The 18462-nt window shown below is 38.5% G+C and overlaps 1 long non-coding RNA gene across 1 annotated transcript in view; it reads right to left on the reverse strand.

Annotated features, from left to right (window-relative positions):
• Window positions 1-455: 455 nt before the first annotated feature.
• Window positions 456-18462, reverse strand: part of LOC127493440 (uncharacterized) — a 222817-nt gene continuing 204810 nt past the window's right edge. The window contains exon 3 of the long non-coding RNA XR_007923604.2: window positions 456-1554. This is a non-coding gene — a long non-coding RNA (uncharacterized lncRNA). The remainder of the gene's footprint in view (window positions 1555-18462) is intronic.

The raw sequence follows: 18462 nt of genomic DNA on the forward strand, positions 1-18462 counted from the left end.
CTTCACCTGAGCAGTATTTAATTCAAACAGCTCAAATGCCACATATTAATTGTCTTAAATCATTATGCCAAGAAGAACAAAAAAAGTGGCTCTGCATTCCTTATTTTCTGTCACTTTTTAGCAAACGATGAACACGATGTAAAAAAATACCACTGATATGACCATCTACTACGACTTAATTCAATTGGAAGTTTTCTTTTAGCTCTTTTCTTTCCTTGCTCTGTTATAAAAAGTAGGAATGAGGTCAATGTTCTACTTACATATTGTGTGTTCACAAAGAGTCTAAGTGTGTAAGGTCTACTTTGTATTTGGCAAATATTATTGTCAAATGGCTCTGAATATCCAAGCTTCTCAAAGGCTATATTATTAACACAGTTTTTCTAACAAAAACTGCAGGCATATCCTGTCAACCTTCATCCATTTTGTTTCTGTATATAATTTGCACATTTATTTGCTAATTTATTCTCAATTCATTGCCTCTACGTGGCCATTTAATATGTACCAGAAAGTCATATTAATTCTGTACTTTTTAATTTCTGTACTTTCACAAAATGAGTGGCTTTTCTTTTGTGGTGTTTAAACTCAAGTGAATAAAAATTGAAAATAATAATATAAGCAATAAATAAATTAGGAGGCCAGCACCGCGGCTCACTAGGCTAATCCTCCACCTTGCGGCACCGGCACACCGGGTTCTAGTCCTGGTCGGGGCGCCGGATTCTGTCCCAGTTGCCCCTCTTCCAGGCCAGCTCTCTGCTGTGGCCCAGGAGTGCAGTGGAGGATGGCCCAAGTGCTTGGGCCCTGCACCCCATGGGAGACCAGGAGAAGCACCTGGCTCCTGCCATCGGATCAGCACGGTGCGCTGGCCACAGTGCGCTGGCCACGGCAGCCATTGGAGGGTGAACCAACGGCAAAGGAAGACCTTTCTCTCTGTCTCTCTCTCTCACTGTCCACTCTGCCTGTCAAAAAATAAAAAAAAAAAATTAAATAAATTAGGAGATAATAAATGCTGGAGAAATAATATAATGAAAGGCTTGAGGAGCTGGTTGTCAGTTAAGCTCATGATGGTCACCTCAGTCAGGAGATTCTTGAGGGCAAGCCTTGTGGCCCAGTGGGTCTTCCACTGCCTCAGAAGGTTAATTTCCATTTCAAAGTGCCTGGATCAAGTCCCAGTTATTCTGTGTTTCTGATCCAGCTTCCAGTTATTGTGCCTGGGAAGGCAGTAAATGATGACTGATTCATCACTGGGCTCCTGCCACCCATGTGAAAGAACCAGATGGGAGTTCTTGCTCCTGACTCTGGCCTGCCCCCAATCCCTATCTGTTGCAAGCATCTGTGAAGTGAGCCACATTCCTCTTTCTGTCACTCTGCCTTTCAAATCATCAAGCAATAAGTTAAATAAAAATGCTGCTTGAAAGATTTGCAGCATGTGAGTCAACATATAGTGATTTCTCTTGGTGTTTTGTAGTGGTGGTGAAAATCGGTCATATGACATACCTTGGATTCATCATCATGTTCCTCCTTCCAAATTGTCAAGCAATGTTCCTCCCTTTGGCCCTAAACAAAACAAATTTATTATAATGGAATGAGAATATGTTTTAGAATTAAAAGGACAAGTTCTTGTCTGCTCTCCAAAATTTACTAACTAAATACCATATCACTGTGGTAGCTTCTTGACTCTTTATTCTTTAATTTACCAATCTCTAAAATATGAATGTGATAAATCTCTTTGTGTGATTGGTATTGTGATTAATTTTATATAATATTAGGTAGAATTAACATTCATATTGTTTTATACTTCCTTCACGATTCCTGGAGGTAATTTCAGGATTAAAAATAGCAAATATAATAAGAAACTGGAAGTAAATTTATAAGTAAAAACAACTATATTCAAAGCTTATTTAACTCAGAAAAAAATTTAACTTATTATTGAATTCCTTTAAATTACTAAGAGCCTACTGTCAGTTCTACATTCCAGAAATTCAAAAATTAATTAAAATTCCTCCTTAATTTATTATACAGAATTGAGGAGAAAAGCTGAATTAATATCAATTATGATGTGTAGTAATGTGATAAATGCTATAATAAAGTAATATTAAATCCACAAAATTGGTACAGAAAACTTCCTGAGTCCACTGAGAGTTTTGAAGGAACATTCCAAAGAAGTAGAAATTTGAGCTGTTGTTTCAGTACCTTCATGAGTTCTGCAGGCTGATGTACAGAAAAATACACTTTAAAGGAAATAGCAGGTGCAATGGGGCTAAAGTACAAGAAAGCATATGTTTTCAGGAGATGCTAAGCAACACTTTTTTTTGACAAGAGACAAGGGTGGAAAAGAAGAACCAGTGAGGACAAAGTTATGTAGGAATATATCCTGGGCCCTATTAACTTTTATGTCTAGTGTAAAGTAATGACATGGTCAGGTTTTTAATAAAGCTCTTCCATTCTGGTGTGCATTTAGAAAGTGATGCTGGAAGGTGAGAGATAAGAGGCTATCATTATTAGTGAAAGTGAAAATTTATGAAAGCCTGAATTAATAAATAAAAGCAAGGTTAAATGTGATGAGAGGAAGGAAATAAAAGATATTTAAAAGGTAGACTCAAAGTGTCAAGAATAAGTCTTATATTTCTGGAGAGTTTGACATTATTTTAGTAATGATCTACAAAGTCATTTATTTAGATAATACAAAACCAGGGACTAAGGATATAACTATGTAGTATGCCAGTGATAAAATAAAGGAGAGAAAAAAAAATCTGATAAGAATTCTGAGTTAAACTATTATAAACTTTAGGGAAAAAATGAATAAATAATAGTATCATACAAGCCAAGAGAAAAGAAATATTCAAGAAAAAAAGATAAAACACATTTCAATGCAAAAAAAATAGACCACGTAAATCAAATTTAAAAAATATTCATTGAATTTTCTGGTCAAAATATATAAATTGATGATGTTTTCAGTGACAGAAACCCAAATCAGATAAGATAATGCAAAACCAGCATAATTCATTGGGCTGATACATCCAGAAGCAGTGCTAGAGATTTAAAGAATTTCATCAATATGATGACTCTCCATTTCTCAGTCCTGCCTTTCTCTATGTGAATTTAATTTCTCTGCCAATTGAAAAATGTAAAAACTGTCTCTCCCTCTCTTCAATCCAGACATCTTCAAGCATCTTCTTATCAACTCTAAGTATTATAGAAAGAAAATTTATTTTTAACAATGATCACTTTAGATATTCTAAAGTTGGCACCACTTGGTTCTAATTGAATTGGCTTTTTAAAAAATTTTTTTTAAGATTTATTTATTTATTTGAAAGTCAGAGTTACACAGAGAGAGGAGAGGCAGAGAGAGAGAGAGAGAGATGTCTTCTGATCGTTCACTCCCCAATTGGCCACAATGGCTGGAGCTGCGCTTATCTGAAGCCAGGAGCCAGGAGCTTCTTCTGGGTCTCCCATGTGGGTTCAGGGGCCCAAGGACTTGGGCCATCTTCTACTGCTTTCCCAGGCCACAGCAGAGAGCTGGATTTGAAGTGGAGTAGCTGGGTCTCAAACCGGTGCCCATATGGCATGCCGGTGATTCAGGCAAGGGCGTTAACCCACTGCACCACAGCACCAGCTCCGGATTGGCTTTTTTCATCTACTGAAGCAACTAGTTACCAATAAGACATCATTTAAAGTGGCTGAGTTCGAGTGATATTCCATCCTTGAGTTGGTCAGTCCACTTAACTATAACCTCCATTTGGAAAGTGATGCCTGACAGATAATAAGTGTTCAGTAAATAACTGTTAAGGGTTCTGGTTATAGCTATTGAAGATTATTTCATAAAGGATCAGTTCAATCACCAAGGAAAACTAAAGACTGGATGAAGAATTTTGTATTTTTTCACACCCACAGCAAAGAGTTTCTAAGACACTTCAGCAACCAAAGAACCCATAGAGAAGAAAAGGGCAAAGAGATAGGACCTATATTTAGCAACATTTTCTCAAGTTATTTGCCAATTCACAAATAAAAGTTAAAGGCTGAGAAATTAAGGTAACCTTTCGGAAGTCTTACAGAAATGGGAAGATAAATGTTGGACTTTCAGAATGTACAAAGGTGAAGAAACTCAGTAAATACTCCAAGCTTTCAGCTGATACACATGAATAGCTACATTTTAAAATAAGTGTAAAGTAGGAAAATGCCAGAAAGTTTAAAAACCATACTTAGCTCTGATATGCAAAGCATTTAGAAATTGTAATTCCTGTCACTCGATCTAATTAATAATTATATGTCATTCACCAACAAAATACTCATCCCTTTTAAATAATTCTTTTATTTTTAGAGCAGTTTTTACATTTACATCAAAAATGAGTGGAAAAAACAGGAAGCTCCTATTTACTCTGTTAGCCCTCCTTTCTCTCTCTCTCTCTCTCTCTCTCTCTCTCTCTCTCTCTCTCACACACACACACACACACACACACACAAACTTCTCCATGCCCACTATCCTCCACCACATTGGTATATTTATTACAACTAATTAACCTTCACTGAAATATCATTATCCTCCAATGTCCATAGTGCTCATTATGGTTCACTCTTGATGTTGTACATTCTGTGAGTCTGGATGGACATAGTCATAATGGCATATACCCATGATTACTATGTGATATCATGTAGTTTTATCAACCTGAAAATTCCCTGTGCTACATACATTCATCCTTCTCTCTCCCAACCTTTGAAAAATACTGATCTGTTTCTATAGTTTTGTGTTTTCCAGAATGTCAGTTGATGTCATATGATAAGTGGTCTTTTCAGACTAGCTTCTTTTATATAGTCACGAGAATTTAACTATTCCTCACATCTTTTCATAGCTTGCAAACTCATTCTTTTTGTGTACTAAATAATATCCCATTGTCTTTAAGTACTGAAATTTATTTATAAATTTACCTAGTGAAGAACATCTTGGTTGCTTTCAAGTTTTGGTATTTATGAACAAAGTTGCAATACACAGCCAGGTTTTTGTGTGGTTATAACTCTTCAAGTCCTTTGGTTAAATACCAGTATGCAAGATCGCTGGGTTGAATGGTAAGAGTGTGCTTAATTAGGTAAGAAATAGTGAAACAATATTCTTTTTTTGACAGGCAGAGTGGACAGTGAGAGAGAGAGACAGAGAGAAAGGTCTTCCTTTGCCGTTGGTTCACCCTCCAATGGCCGCCGCAGCCAGCGCATCGCGCTGATCTGAGCCAGGAGTCAGGTGCTTCTCCTGGTCTCCCATGCGGGTGCAGGGCCCGAGGACATTGGGCCATCCTCCACTGCACTCGCGGGCCACGGCAGAGAGCTGGCCTGGAAGAGGGGCAACCGGGACAGAATCCAGCACTCCTACCGGGACTAGAACCTGGTGTGCTGGGGCCTCAGGCGGAGGATTAGCCTAGTGAGCCACGGCGCCGGCTGTGAAACAAACTTTTAGAGTGGCTATACCATTTGCATTCTCACCAGCAGTGAATGAAAATCTCTCTTGGAAGATCTCTGCGCGTGAGATTCCAATGGAAAGAATGGGGCCATCAAAGCAGAAGGTACCTTCCTCTGAAGGGAGGAGAGAACTTCCACTTTGACTATGACCCTGTCGGAATAAGATCGAAGTCGCCGAACTCAAAAGGCTTCCATAGCCTTGGCAACTCATGACTAGAGGCTAGGGAGATTACTGACGCCATAAACAAGAGTGTCAAATTGTTAAGTCAACAACAGAAGTCACTGTGTACTTACTTCTCATGTGGGATCTGTCCTTAGTGTGTTGTCCAATGTGAAGTAATGCTATAACTAGTACTCAAACAGTATTTTTCACTTTGTGTTTCTGTGTGGGTGCAAACTGATGAAATCTTTACTTAATATATACTAAATAGATCTTCTGTATATAAAGAGAAATGAAAATGAATCTTGATGTGAATGGAATGGGAGAGAGAGCGGGAGATGGGAGGGGTGTGAGTGGAAGGGAAATTATGATGGGGGGAGCCATTGTAATCCATTAACTGTACTTTGAAAATTTATATTTACTAAATAAAAAATTAAAAAAAAAACAAATGAGGAAAAAAATCTCTCTTGCTATACATTTCTTCAGAATTCGATGTTGTTATGGATTTTGGAAATCTAAGAAGTATGTAGCAGTATCTCACTATTGTCTTTTTTTTTTTTTTTTATGACAGGCAGAGTGGACAGTGAGAGAGAGAGAGAGAGAAAGGTCTTCCATTGTTTCACCCTCCAATGGCCGCCGCAGCCGGTGCGCTGTGGCCGGCGCACTGCGCCTATCCGAAGGCAGGAGCCAGGTGCTTCTCCTGGTCTCCCATGGGGTGCAGGGCCCAAGCACTTGGGCCATCCTCCACTGCACTCCTGGGCCACAGCAGAGAGCTGGCCTAGAAGAGGGGCAAGCGGGACAGAATCCGGCAGCCTGACTGGGACTAGAACCCGGTGTGCTGGCGCCGCAAGGCAGAGGATTAGCCTATTGTTGTCTTAATCTGCATTTCTATGGTGACTAAGATATGGAGTATCTTTTTTTAAATATTTTATTTTATTTTTTAACTTTTTTTGAAAGGCAGAATTACAGAGAGAGAAAAAAAGAAAGAAAGGAAGATCTTCCATACGCTGTTTCATTCCCCAGATGGCCAAAATGACCAGGGCTGCACCAGGCTGAAGCCAAGAGCCAGTATCTTTTTCTGGGTCTCCCATGTGGGTGAGGGGCTCAAGCACTTAGTTTATCCTCCACTACTATACCAGGCACATTAGTAGGGAGCTGGATTGGAAGTAGAGCACACAGGAATCAAACCGGCACTCACAGAGGATGCTAACATTGCAGGGTGTGACTTTACCTGCTATATATCATAGTGCTAGCCCCTGGAGTATCTTCATATGCTTGCTTGTCATCTATTTACGTTCTCAAGTAAGGTATTAGAGTCTTTGGCCAATTTTTAAGTCAGGTTGTTTATTTTCCTACTATAGTCCTTTGTAAAGCAGCCACAAAGCATATACCATGATAGGTCACATCCTAGGCCATAAAAAATCTTCAACAAATTCTTAAAAATTAAAGCCATAAAGATAGTGTTCAGGGATGGCACTGTGGTGCAGTGAATTAAATCTCCATCTGCAATGCTGGCATCCCAGATGGGTGCCAGTTGAAGTTCCAGCTGTTCCACTTCCAAACCAACTCTCTGCTGATATGCCTAGGAAAGTAGTGGAATATGGCCCGAGTGCTTGGGCCTCTGCAATCATGTGGGAGACCTAGATGAAGCTCCTGGCTACTGGCTCCAAGCTCCTGGCTTTGAACTGGCCCAGTGCTGGTTGTTGTGGCTATTTGGGGAGTGAACCAGCAGATAGAAGATCTCTCTCCTCTTTCTTTCTCTCCCTGTCTCTCTCTCTCTGATTTTCAAATAAATAAATAAATCCTAATAGACATTTTGTGATTAAATTATTGCTTACAGCCCTTTTCTCTTCTGGTGAGAAATAGTGTTGTTTTACTTCATACTATTTGTTGAACTCTTACTTAGTTACAGTTAACCTTACGATCATTAACTAAACTAAAAGTAGATCTTTGTAAAAATTAAGAATGGAAATGGAAGAGAAAGGAGGAAAAAGTCTTAGGGTGTGGGTGGGAGGGAGCGTAGAGTGGGAAGTATCACTATGTTCTGAAATGTGTGTATAAGAAATACATGAAACTTGTATAACAAATAAAATTTAAAAAACTAAAATAAGTATTCTCTGAGCACAATGGAATCAATTGAGAAAGAAAGCATAGTCATATAGAAAAATCTTTAAATATTTGGTAATACAAAAAACACTTCTAAATAACTCATGAGTCAAAGAGGAGAGCTCAAGGAAATTTTTTTAAAATGCATTGAAGTTAGTGGAAATGAATATAATGCAAAACAAAGTTGTGAAATACATTTAAAGCACTAAAGTCAGTCAATTAGAGTACAATATAATAAACACTATAATGGAGTGGGAAACTTATAGTAATAAGTACTAACAATTGAAACAAGAAAAATACTCAAATCAGTAACCTAATCTTGCCTCAGAAACGTAGAAAAAGAGCAAAATAAACCCAAACCAAGCAGAAAGAAGCCAATAGCAGAAAGTAGGGATCAATTAAATTGTAAATAGAAAATTGATGGAGAAAATAAATGAAACAAAATACTATTTCATTGAAACTATCAATAAAATTGAAAAATCTCTTTCAATGTTGACAATGAAAAGAAGAAAGGTGACAAAGATTAGCAAGTAACAGTTTTAAGACATAGCTTGCAATGCCAGGTTTGTCCTAGTTACTCAACTTGCAAACAAGCTTCCTGCGAAAGCACTTGGGAAGGCAGCAAAAGGTAGTCCAACTCCTTGGGCCACTGACACTAATGTGAGATAACATGATTAAGTCTGGGCTCCTGGCTCCAGGCTTTGGTCTGTCCGAGATTGGGCTCTTGGCAGCCCAGTGAACCAGCATACAGAACCAGCGAACCAGTGAATGTGTGAAGTGAACCAGCATACAGAAGATCATTCTTTGTCTCTCTCTGTTTGTTACTCTGCCCTTCAAATAAATAAATTGGTTAAAAAGAATAAAATATGGGAAGTCACTATTAATCTAGAAGATACTAGATTGGCAATGGATAAACACCAAAAATAACTATACATTATAAATTTGACAATTTAAATGAAAAAAGGACCAATTTTCTCATAGAACACCAAATTCCACAATTCAACCAATATGAAATAGATCTTTTTTATTTTATTTTTTTTAACTTTTATTTAATGAATATAAATTTCCAAAGTACAGCTTATGGGTTACAATGGCTTCCCCCCCATAATGTCCCTTCCACCTGCAACCCTCCCCTTTCCCACTCCCTCTCCCCTTCCATTCACATCAAGATTCATTTTCGACTCTCTTTATATACAGAAGATCAGTTTAGCATACATTAAGTAAAGATTTCAACAGCTTGCTCCCACACAGAAACATAAAGTGAAAAATGCTGTTTGAGTACTAGTTATAGCATTAAATCTCAATGTACAGCACACTAAGGACAAAGATCCTACATGAGGAGTAAGTGCACAGTGACTCCTGTTGTTGACTTAACAAATTGACACCACTCTTGTTTATGGCCTCAGTAATCACCAGTTTTTTTTCATACTATTTGGTGAACCTTTTACCTTGTGTAGGATCAATATTACGTGTATAAAGTTAATTTAAAATAGATCTTAGTAAAAAATAAGAAAGAGAGGTGCCTCTTCCAGTCCAGCTCTCTGCTGTGGCCTGTGGTTCTAGTCATGAGTTGCCAAGGCTATGGAAGCCTCTTGAGTTCGCTGACTTCGATCTTGTTTAGACAAGGTCATAGTCAAAATGGAAGTTCTCTCCTCCCTTCAGAGAAAGGTACCTCCTCCTTTGATGGCCCATTCTTTCTACTGGGATCTCACTCGCAGAGATCTTTCATTTAGGTTTTTTTTTTTGTTTTTTTTTGTTGTTGTTGTTGTTGTTGTTGTTGTTTTTGCCAGAGTGTCTTGGCTTTCCATGCCTGAAATACTCACATGGGCTCCTCAACCAGATCTGAATGCCTTAAGGGCTGATTCTGAGGCCAGAGTGCTGTTTAGGACATCTGCCATTCTATGGGTCTGCTGTGTATCTCACTTCCCATGTTGGATCGTTCTCTCCCTTTTTTATTCTATCAGCTAGTATTTGCAGACACTATTCTTGTTTATGTGATCCCTTTGACTCTTAGACCTATCAGTGTGATTAATATAAATGAGATCTTTGCATGGTACAATATTCTGGGTTAACAGTTCTTTCTTTCCCTTTGGAACTTGTACTAGGTCTCTCTATTCTCTACTTGCTTGTATGGTTTTAAATGAGAAATGATCTATCAGTCTAACTGGAGATGCTCAGAAGATAATCTGGCATTTTTCTTACGCACACTTTAGAATCTTTTCTTCATATTTTGCTGTTAAAAGCTTGATTATATTTTGTCATGGTGAAGATCTTTTCTGTTCATGTCTATTGGTTCTATGTGCTTCCTGAACTTAGATGTCCTTTTCTTTCTCCAAATTAATGAAGTTTTCTGCTATTATTTCACTGAATAGCCTTTCTTATCCATTCTCTCTTTCTACACTTTCAGGAACTCCTAAGACTCATGTGTTAGAACATTTGGTAGCATCCAGTATATTTCTAACACTGTTTTCAGTTTTTCTAATTTCTTCTTTTTTTTTTTTGTCTGAGATAGTTCCAAATATTTGTTATGTAGCCCTGATATTCTTTTTCTGCCTCACCAAGTTGTTGTTAACAATTCCACCTAAATTCTCATATAATAATCCAGGGTTTTTTTGAAGATGCCTAGCCATTACCTTCCCTGTGCTCAGATTGCATAAGTCTGTCTCACCTAAGCATGAGAATGGAAGCACAAAGAATAGGATGTTGGCCAACTAAACATTAACATCAACTAGCATTGTCTGCATGGTCACAGAAGAATCTAAAGCAACAGATCATTCTTGTATTCTCCAAAGACTATTTGGCTGCCTCTGACTACGGAAAAAGTCACTCTCCCAGACTACTGAGGAGATTGGCTCATTTTGAATGATTCATATTTTTAATTGGATATGTCATTTAAAACTATAATGGTACCATGTTCAAAGATACATCGCAAGGAATAAACAAAAATAGTCAATGAAGTTTTATACAAGCTTTGCTATTGAAGCAAATCCTATGGTGGGTAGCTGTTAAAATAGCATATATTTCTGAAAATGGCATTCAAATTTGAGTTTCCAGTTTCATACATGGCACACAGTCTTAACGATAATTAGATTTCACATATGTATGGTGCTTTATGGTTCAAAGAAATCACTGTTACTTCAGTGACTGCATTTTATTCTTTTTTTTTTTTTTTTTTGACAGGCAGAGTGGACAGTGAGAGAGAGAGACAGAGAGAAAATAAAAGTCTTCCTTTTTCTGTTGGTTCACCCCCCAATGGCCGCTGCGGCCAGCGCGCTGTGGCCAGCACACCGCGCTGATCCGAAGGCAGGAGCCAGGTGCTTCTCCTGGTCTCCCATGCGTGTGCAGGGCCCAAGCACTTGGGCCATCCTCCACTGCACTCCCAGGCCACAGCAGAGAGCTGGCCTGGAAGAGGAGCAACCAGGACAGAATCCGGCACCCCAACCAGGACTAGAACCCGGTGTGCCAGTGCCGCAGGTCGAGGATTAGCCTAGTGAGCCGCGGCGCCGGCCTGCATTTTATTCTTTTTTTTTTTTTTTTTTTTGACAGGCAGAGTGGACAGTGAGAGAGAGAGACAGAGAGAGAAAGGTCTTCCTTTTGCCGTTGGTTCACCCTCCAATGGCCGCCGCTGCAGCCGGCGCACCGCGCTGATCCGATGGCAGGAGCCAGGAGCCAGGTGCTTTTCCTGGTCTCCCATGGGGTGCAGGGCCCAAGCACCTGGGCCATCCTCCACTGCACTCCCTGGCCATAGCAGAGAGCTGGCCTGGAAGAGGGGCAACCGGGACAGAATCCGGCGCCCCGACCGGGACTAGAACCCGGTGTGCCGGCGCCGCAAGGCAGAGGATTAGCCTATTGAGCCACGGCGCCGGCTGCATTTTATTCTTAAAATACACTTATGAGGTAATTATTCTTTCTCTTATAGATGAAACACCAAAGTTTCAAGAGGTGAAGTGACTGCAGAAGATTATACAGTCAGTGAATAGTAGAACATGGGTTTGAACCCATGTCTAGCTGTGTATGAATCTCTGGTCTTCTGTAGAGACCACATCGTAATTATACTGTTCCTAGTCAAAAGGAGCAACAGAAATCAAATCTGTTCTTAAAATTAAAAAAAATTAGCTCTAAGTTTTTTATTTACAACAAATTACATAAAAAATAGACTCAGAACTGGATAGTCTAGGGGTGGTAATCACAAGACTCACATTCATTCAGTTGCCAGCAATGGTATTACATCTCTGTTTCTGTTATTCGGTTTTTGTTTTTTTGTTGATATGTAGCATAATCTTTCATAGGCATCAGGAATATTTACATAGAATATTAATAAAAGACAGTGCCTGATACCAAGGATCACAACCTCAGTAAACAGAATGGTTATGTACTCACAAGAGATTTACACTCACATGCATACACACAAATATCTGTTGGCATCTGAAAGAAAAGAAGATAACTCCGAATAGTCAAAGCCAAAATATAATTGTTAGTAGCTAAGATGCCTACTAAAAGATGCCTTTTCCTAGGGAAGCATCTTTTGAATCGGTAAGATGCTCTGCAGGTGATCATTTATCAAATTGAGGCTCATATTTACAAAGGTTCTGTGAAAAAATATTATTAATAGAACTTTCTAGAATCACTTTGTGTCTAGCACTGAACTAGGATAAATTTACATATATTATACTTACTCATCAAAAAAATAAGTATTTTTCCACATTTAATAGAAGTACACACTGAGGCTCAAGAAGTTTAAAATTAGATATTCAAAATTAGACATTTTTGATTAAAGTATTTATTTTAAAGGTAGAATGACAGAGACAATAATAAGGAGGTATGGAGGAAGAGAGAAAGAGAAAAAGAGATCTTCAATCCACTGGTTTACTCCCCAAAAGGCGACAATAGCCAGGACAAAGCTAGGAATCAGGAATTCCATCTGGGTCTACCCTATGTGTGGCAGGGACCCAAGCACTTGAACTATAATGTATTATTTCCCAGAAACATTAGCATGGATTGCACCAGAACCAAAACAGCAGTAACTAGAACCAGTACTCCAATATGGGATGCTGGTACCCCAAGTAACAGTTCAAGCTTACTGCACCACAATTCGGCCCCCAGAAGATGTTGCAGTTGAAATTGTAACTGCAGTCTAAGCATGTTGGTCTATCAAGCTCACTTTCTTTCTACTACACCATCAAACCCTATTTGATTTTTTTTTTATATTTTCACAAATCTTCTTTCCTCTATTGTTACAGGTAACTGATATGCATTAGAGTTCAGGAAGACAGGGCAACTGCCTCAATTGATAGTAGAAAAAAGAAAAGGCTCCCCTTCTTTGAGGAGATGCTCATAGAGATACCCCTAATGTAGATAAGATATCATTTATACAATATAGTCCCGAAATAAGAATAAACTTACAGACCAATGGCCACAAATGAGAACTGAGAAATAAACCCATACATCTTGGGCCAATTGATTTAGACAGTGGTAAAATGACCATTCAATACAGAAATAATACTCTCTTCAACAAATTACGCTTGTACAACAGGATTACCATATAATCAAACTGAAAGAAAATAATCAAACTGAACACCTAATTCACACCATATAGAAAAATTAACCCAAAGCAAACCAAAGACCTAAATGTAAGAGTTAAAACTGTGAAACTATTATAAGAAAACATATGGATAAACCCTCATGACGTTGGATTTAGCAGTGGATTAAGAGATTTGATAACAAAATATAAGGAATAAAAAACAGATAAATTGGTCTTCTTAAAAATGAAAGCTTAAGTTTATCAAGAAAATTAAGATTACCTATAGAATGGAAGAAAATATCAGTAAAATATATATCTGATCAACATTTATATATATCCAGAACATATAAAGAACGCCAAGATACAAAAACAAAAAGATAAAGAACCAATGAATAAAAGACAAATGACATGAATATACATTTCTTGAAAGAAGGCATACAAATTGGTAACAGGCTTATGAAAATATATTCAATATAACTGACCATTAAAGAAATGCAAATCATCAGAGTAATCTGAGATGGCTAAATAGAGAGAAGACACACTGATTTTACCATGGGAAGATACCAGAAAAAACAAAGGAAGAACCATGTTCCATGGTGCCAGCTGGAGAGGTATTTTCAGTAGAAAACTTACAAAATGGAACAGAGACTCTATAGAGCAACTAGAAGAGTGTACAAACATGCAGAAGCTGGCAGTACACTACCAGTGACCCCCTCAGTTCAACGCCATTGAGGAAATGCCATCTTCCCATAGCAAGGGAAGAAAAGGCTAAAGGAGCATACATGCCACTGATGATTTTGTCTGAAGAACTCCACTGTCGCCACTAATTTTGAGTCCAGCCTAGAAAATGAAGGGGGCAGAGCACCCACTTAGTAATGTGAAAGGAGGCCATGCTTCCCCATCAAACTGCCCAACAGCCAGTGCCATCGTCCTGTCCCAGAGCAAGAGGCCTGCAGTGGTCCATGCACCCCTGGGGGTTTTGTTTGAGGGGGAACTCTGCAATCCTCACTGACTTTGAGTCCAGCCTGGAGAGCTGGTAGTGTCTGGAACATCCATTCAACTCCATGAAGGAAGATCTTATTGCTTCTCTCCTCTTCCCCACCAAAAACTCAGACTCCGCTTGCTGAGGAGAACTCCAACTAATCCCAGGGCAATTTGCAGGGCATAGAGTGGATGCCCTACACCCTGTGACTGTGGGAGTCCTATGATGGTGCGCGTTCTGCATAGCCCACGAAACAGAACAGGAAGTGTGGCTGGGATTCTTGGCACTCACTCTGTGCAACTCTGGAAGCTCACAACTTCTGAGTGCTGAAAAGGGCCCTGGCAGAGGCCACGATGCACACACTATGGAGCACATAGGTGCTACATGAAGTTAAAGCATCAGAGTGGGTGGGGTGTGCAGGCATTGTGAGTTCACTCTATTCAGTGAAACAGTTCAGTTCACCTCATCACAGAGAAGGGCTGAGCTCTGATTATACCAGACAGCAAGCTCATTGCTTTCCATCCTGATTATAGAAGGAGATCTGCTATGCCCAACTTAGATGTCTCTCTGGACACTTGCCCCACCCAAAAACATTGGTCAGAGCTCCCTGGTCCCACTCTATACATACCTCTGCAAATCTGCTGTAAGCTTCAGGAATTCCACCAAGAAACAGAGGCACATTTCTTAGAACAAAGCCTTTAGAGGAAATATCAACAAGTATTTCCTCAGATGCAGAAAAATAAATGTGAAAATATAAAAAATGTGAACAAGGAAGACAAATGACTATCCAAAAGGAATCAACAATGCAACAATATTGGACTATGAAGATGGAATTGATGAATTAAAAAGAATAATCCTAGGTTTTCTCCAAAATACAGAGATCCAGCTGCATGAATAACAGAACCTGTACATGATATGGATGAGAAGTCTATAGAAAGATAGAGATATTAACAAAAAACATCAAATATTAGAAATGCAAATACAATACATCAAATAAAAAATACAATGGCAAGTCTTAAAAACAAACTCAGTAAAGCAGAAGAAAATCCAAACCAGTAGGCAAACCTTTTGATAAAATGAAGGAGGATGAGGAAGAGAAAGGAAGGAGGAGGAGAAGAAGAAGGAGGAAGAGGAGGAAAAAGAGGAGAAGAAGGAAGAGGGGAGTGGAAGGGGGAAGCAAGAGGAGAAGAAGATGAAGGAGGGGGAGGAAGAAAAGGAGAGGAAGGTAGAAGGGAGAAGAAGGAGGAGGAAGGGAGGAGGAGAAGAAACATTTAGAGAAACCAAAACAGTGTTCATGATCTATGCAATACCAGCAAATGACCAAATATGCATGTCTTAGGAGTTCCTGAAGGGACAGGAAAACAGAACAGTATAGAAAACTTATTCATTGAAATAATAGCAGAAAATTTACCCAATTTGAAGAAATATATGGACATCTAAGTATAGAAAGTGCCTAGAACCTCAAATAGGGATGACCAAAAAAAGATCTTCACCACAACATAATATAGTCAAACTTCCAAAAGTAAAACATAAAGACAAGATCCTAAAATATGCAGGAGGAAGATACCAAATTACCTTTAGGGGATCTCCAAGTAGACTGACATCAGATTTCTCATCTGAAACCCTACAGGCTAGAAGAAAATGGAGAGATATAGAAAATAACTTTCAACCTAGAATACTGTACCCAGCAAGACTCTCATTTATAAATGGAGGTGAAATAAGACCCTTCAATTAAAATAAAAATTTAAAGAATTTGTTGCCACTCAGCCAACCTTATAAATGATATTTAAGTGTGTACTAACAACAGAAATAGAAAAATATAATCAGTACCATGAAGGAATGTGAAAGCAGAAAACCTCCTAGTAGGACATAAAAGGAGATACAAAACAAATAATATGAATATTTCCAGAAAATGACAGGAATAAGTTATTACTTACCAACAATAATTTTGAATGCAAATGGAGTAAATCTCCAATTAAAGATATACACTGGCTGAATGGATTAAAAAACAAAGCCTATATGTTGCCTACAAAATAACACATTTTAACAATTATATGCACAGATTTAAAGAGAACAGATGGAAAAAAGATATTCCATGCTAATGGAAAGCAAAAAACAGCAAGTGTAGCCATCCTAATATTATACAAAATAGACTTTACAATAAAAGCTGTTAAAAGAGACAATGTCATTATATAATTATTAAAGGATCAATGTAACAGGAAGAAATGACTATAGTAAATGTATATGCACCTGATACTAGGGCACTCAGCTATTTGAAACAAATATTAATGGATCTAAAGAGGAATAATTTTATCATACTTTTTGTTGAACTTTGTATTATTGTAGGTTAAGCTTATGTGTATAAAGTTAATTGAAAATAGATCTTAGTACAAAATAAAAATGGGAAGAGGAGAAGCAGGAGGAAGAAGGGTGAGAGTCTGGGTGGGAGGGAGAGCAGGGTGGGAAGAATTACTATGTACCTAAATTTGTATTTATGAAATGCATGAAGCTTACATACTTTAAATAAAAGATTCCTGGCAAAAAAGTAAAAGAAAAAGTTATGTGAATTTATATATAGTAAAATTCATATGTGTACATATACAGAATTCTGAGTTTTAATAGAATTCTTGTATGAATCTTCTTTAATCAACATTTTTTTATCATCAACATATAAATCCTGTGCATATTTTGTTAGATTTGTACTACTATTTCACTTGTTGGGGAAACTGAGTAAATCAGCACTCAGTTTCCAAGTATTCATTGCTTAGTGTAGAAATATGTTTGTGGGGCTGGCACTGTGGTGTACTGGGTAAAGCCACCAGCTGCAGTGCTGACATCCGATATGGGTGCTGCTTCGAGTCCCAGCTGCTCCACTTACAATCCATCTCTCTGCTATGGCCTGAGAAAGCAATAGAAGATGGCTCAAGTCCTTGGGCCCCTGCACCCATGCGAGAGACCCAGAAGAAGCTCCTGGCTCCTGGCTTGGATCGGCACAGGTCCAGCATTGCAGCCAATTGGGGAGTGAACCAGCAGATGGAGATCTCTCTCTCTCTCTCTCTCTCTCTCTGCCTCTCCTTCTTTCTCTTTGTAACTCTGACTTTCAAATAAATAAATAAATCTTTTAAAAATGTTTGTTTTAAGTATGTTAACCTTGTACCCTACAACGTATTAAATTCACTTTTTATACTGGAAAAAAAAAGAGACCAGTGGAGTGAACCAGCAGATGGGAGTTTCTCTTTCCCCCCTCCCTCCTCTTCCCCACTTTCTCCACCCCCCTTTCACCCCCTCTCTCCCCTCCTCTCTCCCTCCAATACAATAATAAAGGGGGACTTCAATACCACATTTTTATGAAAATGGACACATCAACCAGACAAAAAAATAAAGAAACAGCAGAGCTCATCTACACTATTGGCTAAATGGATATAATTGATGCATAAAGAACATTTTATCTCAGAGATGCAGAATACACATTCTTTTAATCAGCGTATGGGTTATACTCTAGGACAAAACAAGTCTAAACAATTTTAAAACTATTTTATCATACCATGTATCTTTTATGACAAGAATAGAAGAAAGTGGGAAATTAACTAAATAAATATTCCAGAAAATATACGAACACATGAAAATGGAAAACAGGCTCTTAGTAGAAAAGTGGATCATAGAAAAACTAAAAGGGTTATAAAAAAATTCCTTGAAAAGAATTAAAATGACACCAAAACATACCAAAACTTATTGGGAGGGCCTGGAAGTGTGGTCTAGCAGGTAATGTCACTGTCTGCAATGCTGGCATCCCATATGGGCACTGGCTCAAGACCTGGCTACTCCACTTCCAGTCCAGCTCCCTGATAATGCACCTGGGAAAGCAGGGGATGATAGCCCGAGTTTTTCAGCCACTGCACCCACATGGGAGATCTGAAAGAAGCTCCTGACTCTTGATTTAAGCTTGGTTCTTGGCTGGCTATGTGACCATTTGGAGAGTGAACCAACAGATGGAAGATCTCTTTCTGTCTCTCCCTCTCTTGCTCTCTCTGTAACAATTTCAAATAAATTAAACAGATCTTTTTAAAAATTAAAAAAAAAAACGTATTGGATACAGAAAAAGTAATTCTAAGAAGAAAACATGGCAATTAGTTTCTACATCAAGAAATAGGAAAGGTGGCCGGCACCGTGGCTCACTAGGCTAATCCTCCGCCTTGCGGCGCTGGCACACCGGGTTCTAGTCCTGGTCGGGGCACCAGATTCTGTCCC

This window comes from Oryctolagus cuniculus, chromosome 7, assembly GCF_964237555.1.
Source record: "Oryctolagus cuniculus chromosome 7, mOryCun1.1, whole genome shotgun sequence".
Classification (NCBI taxonomy): Eukaryota; Metazoa; Chordata; class Mammalia; order Lagomorpha; family Leporidae; genus Oryctolagus; species Oryctolagus cuniculus.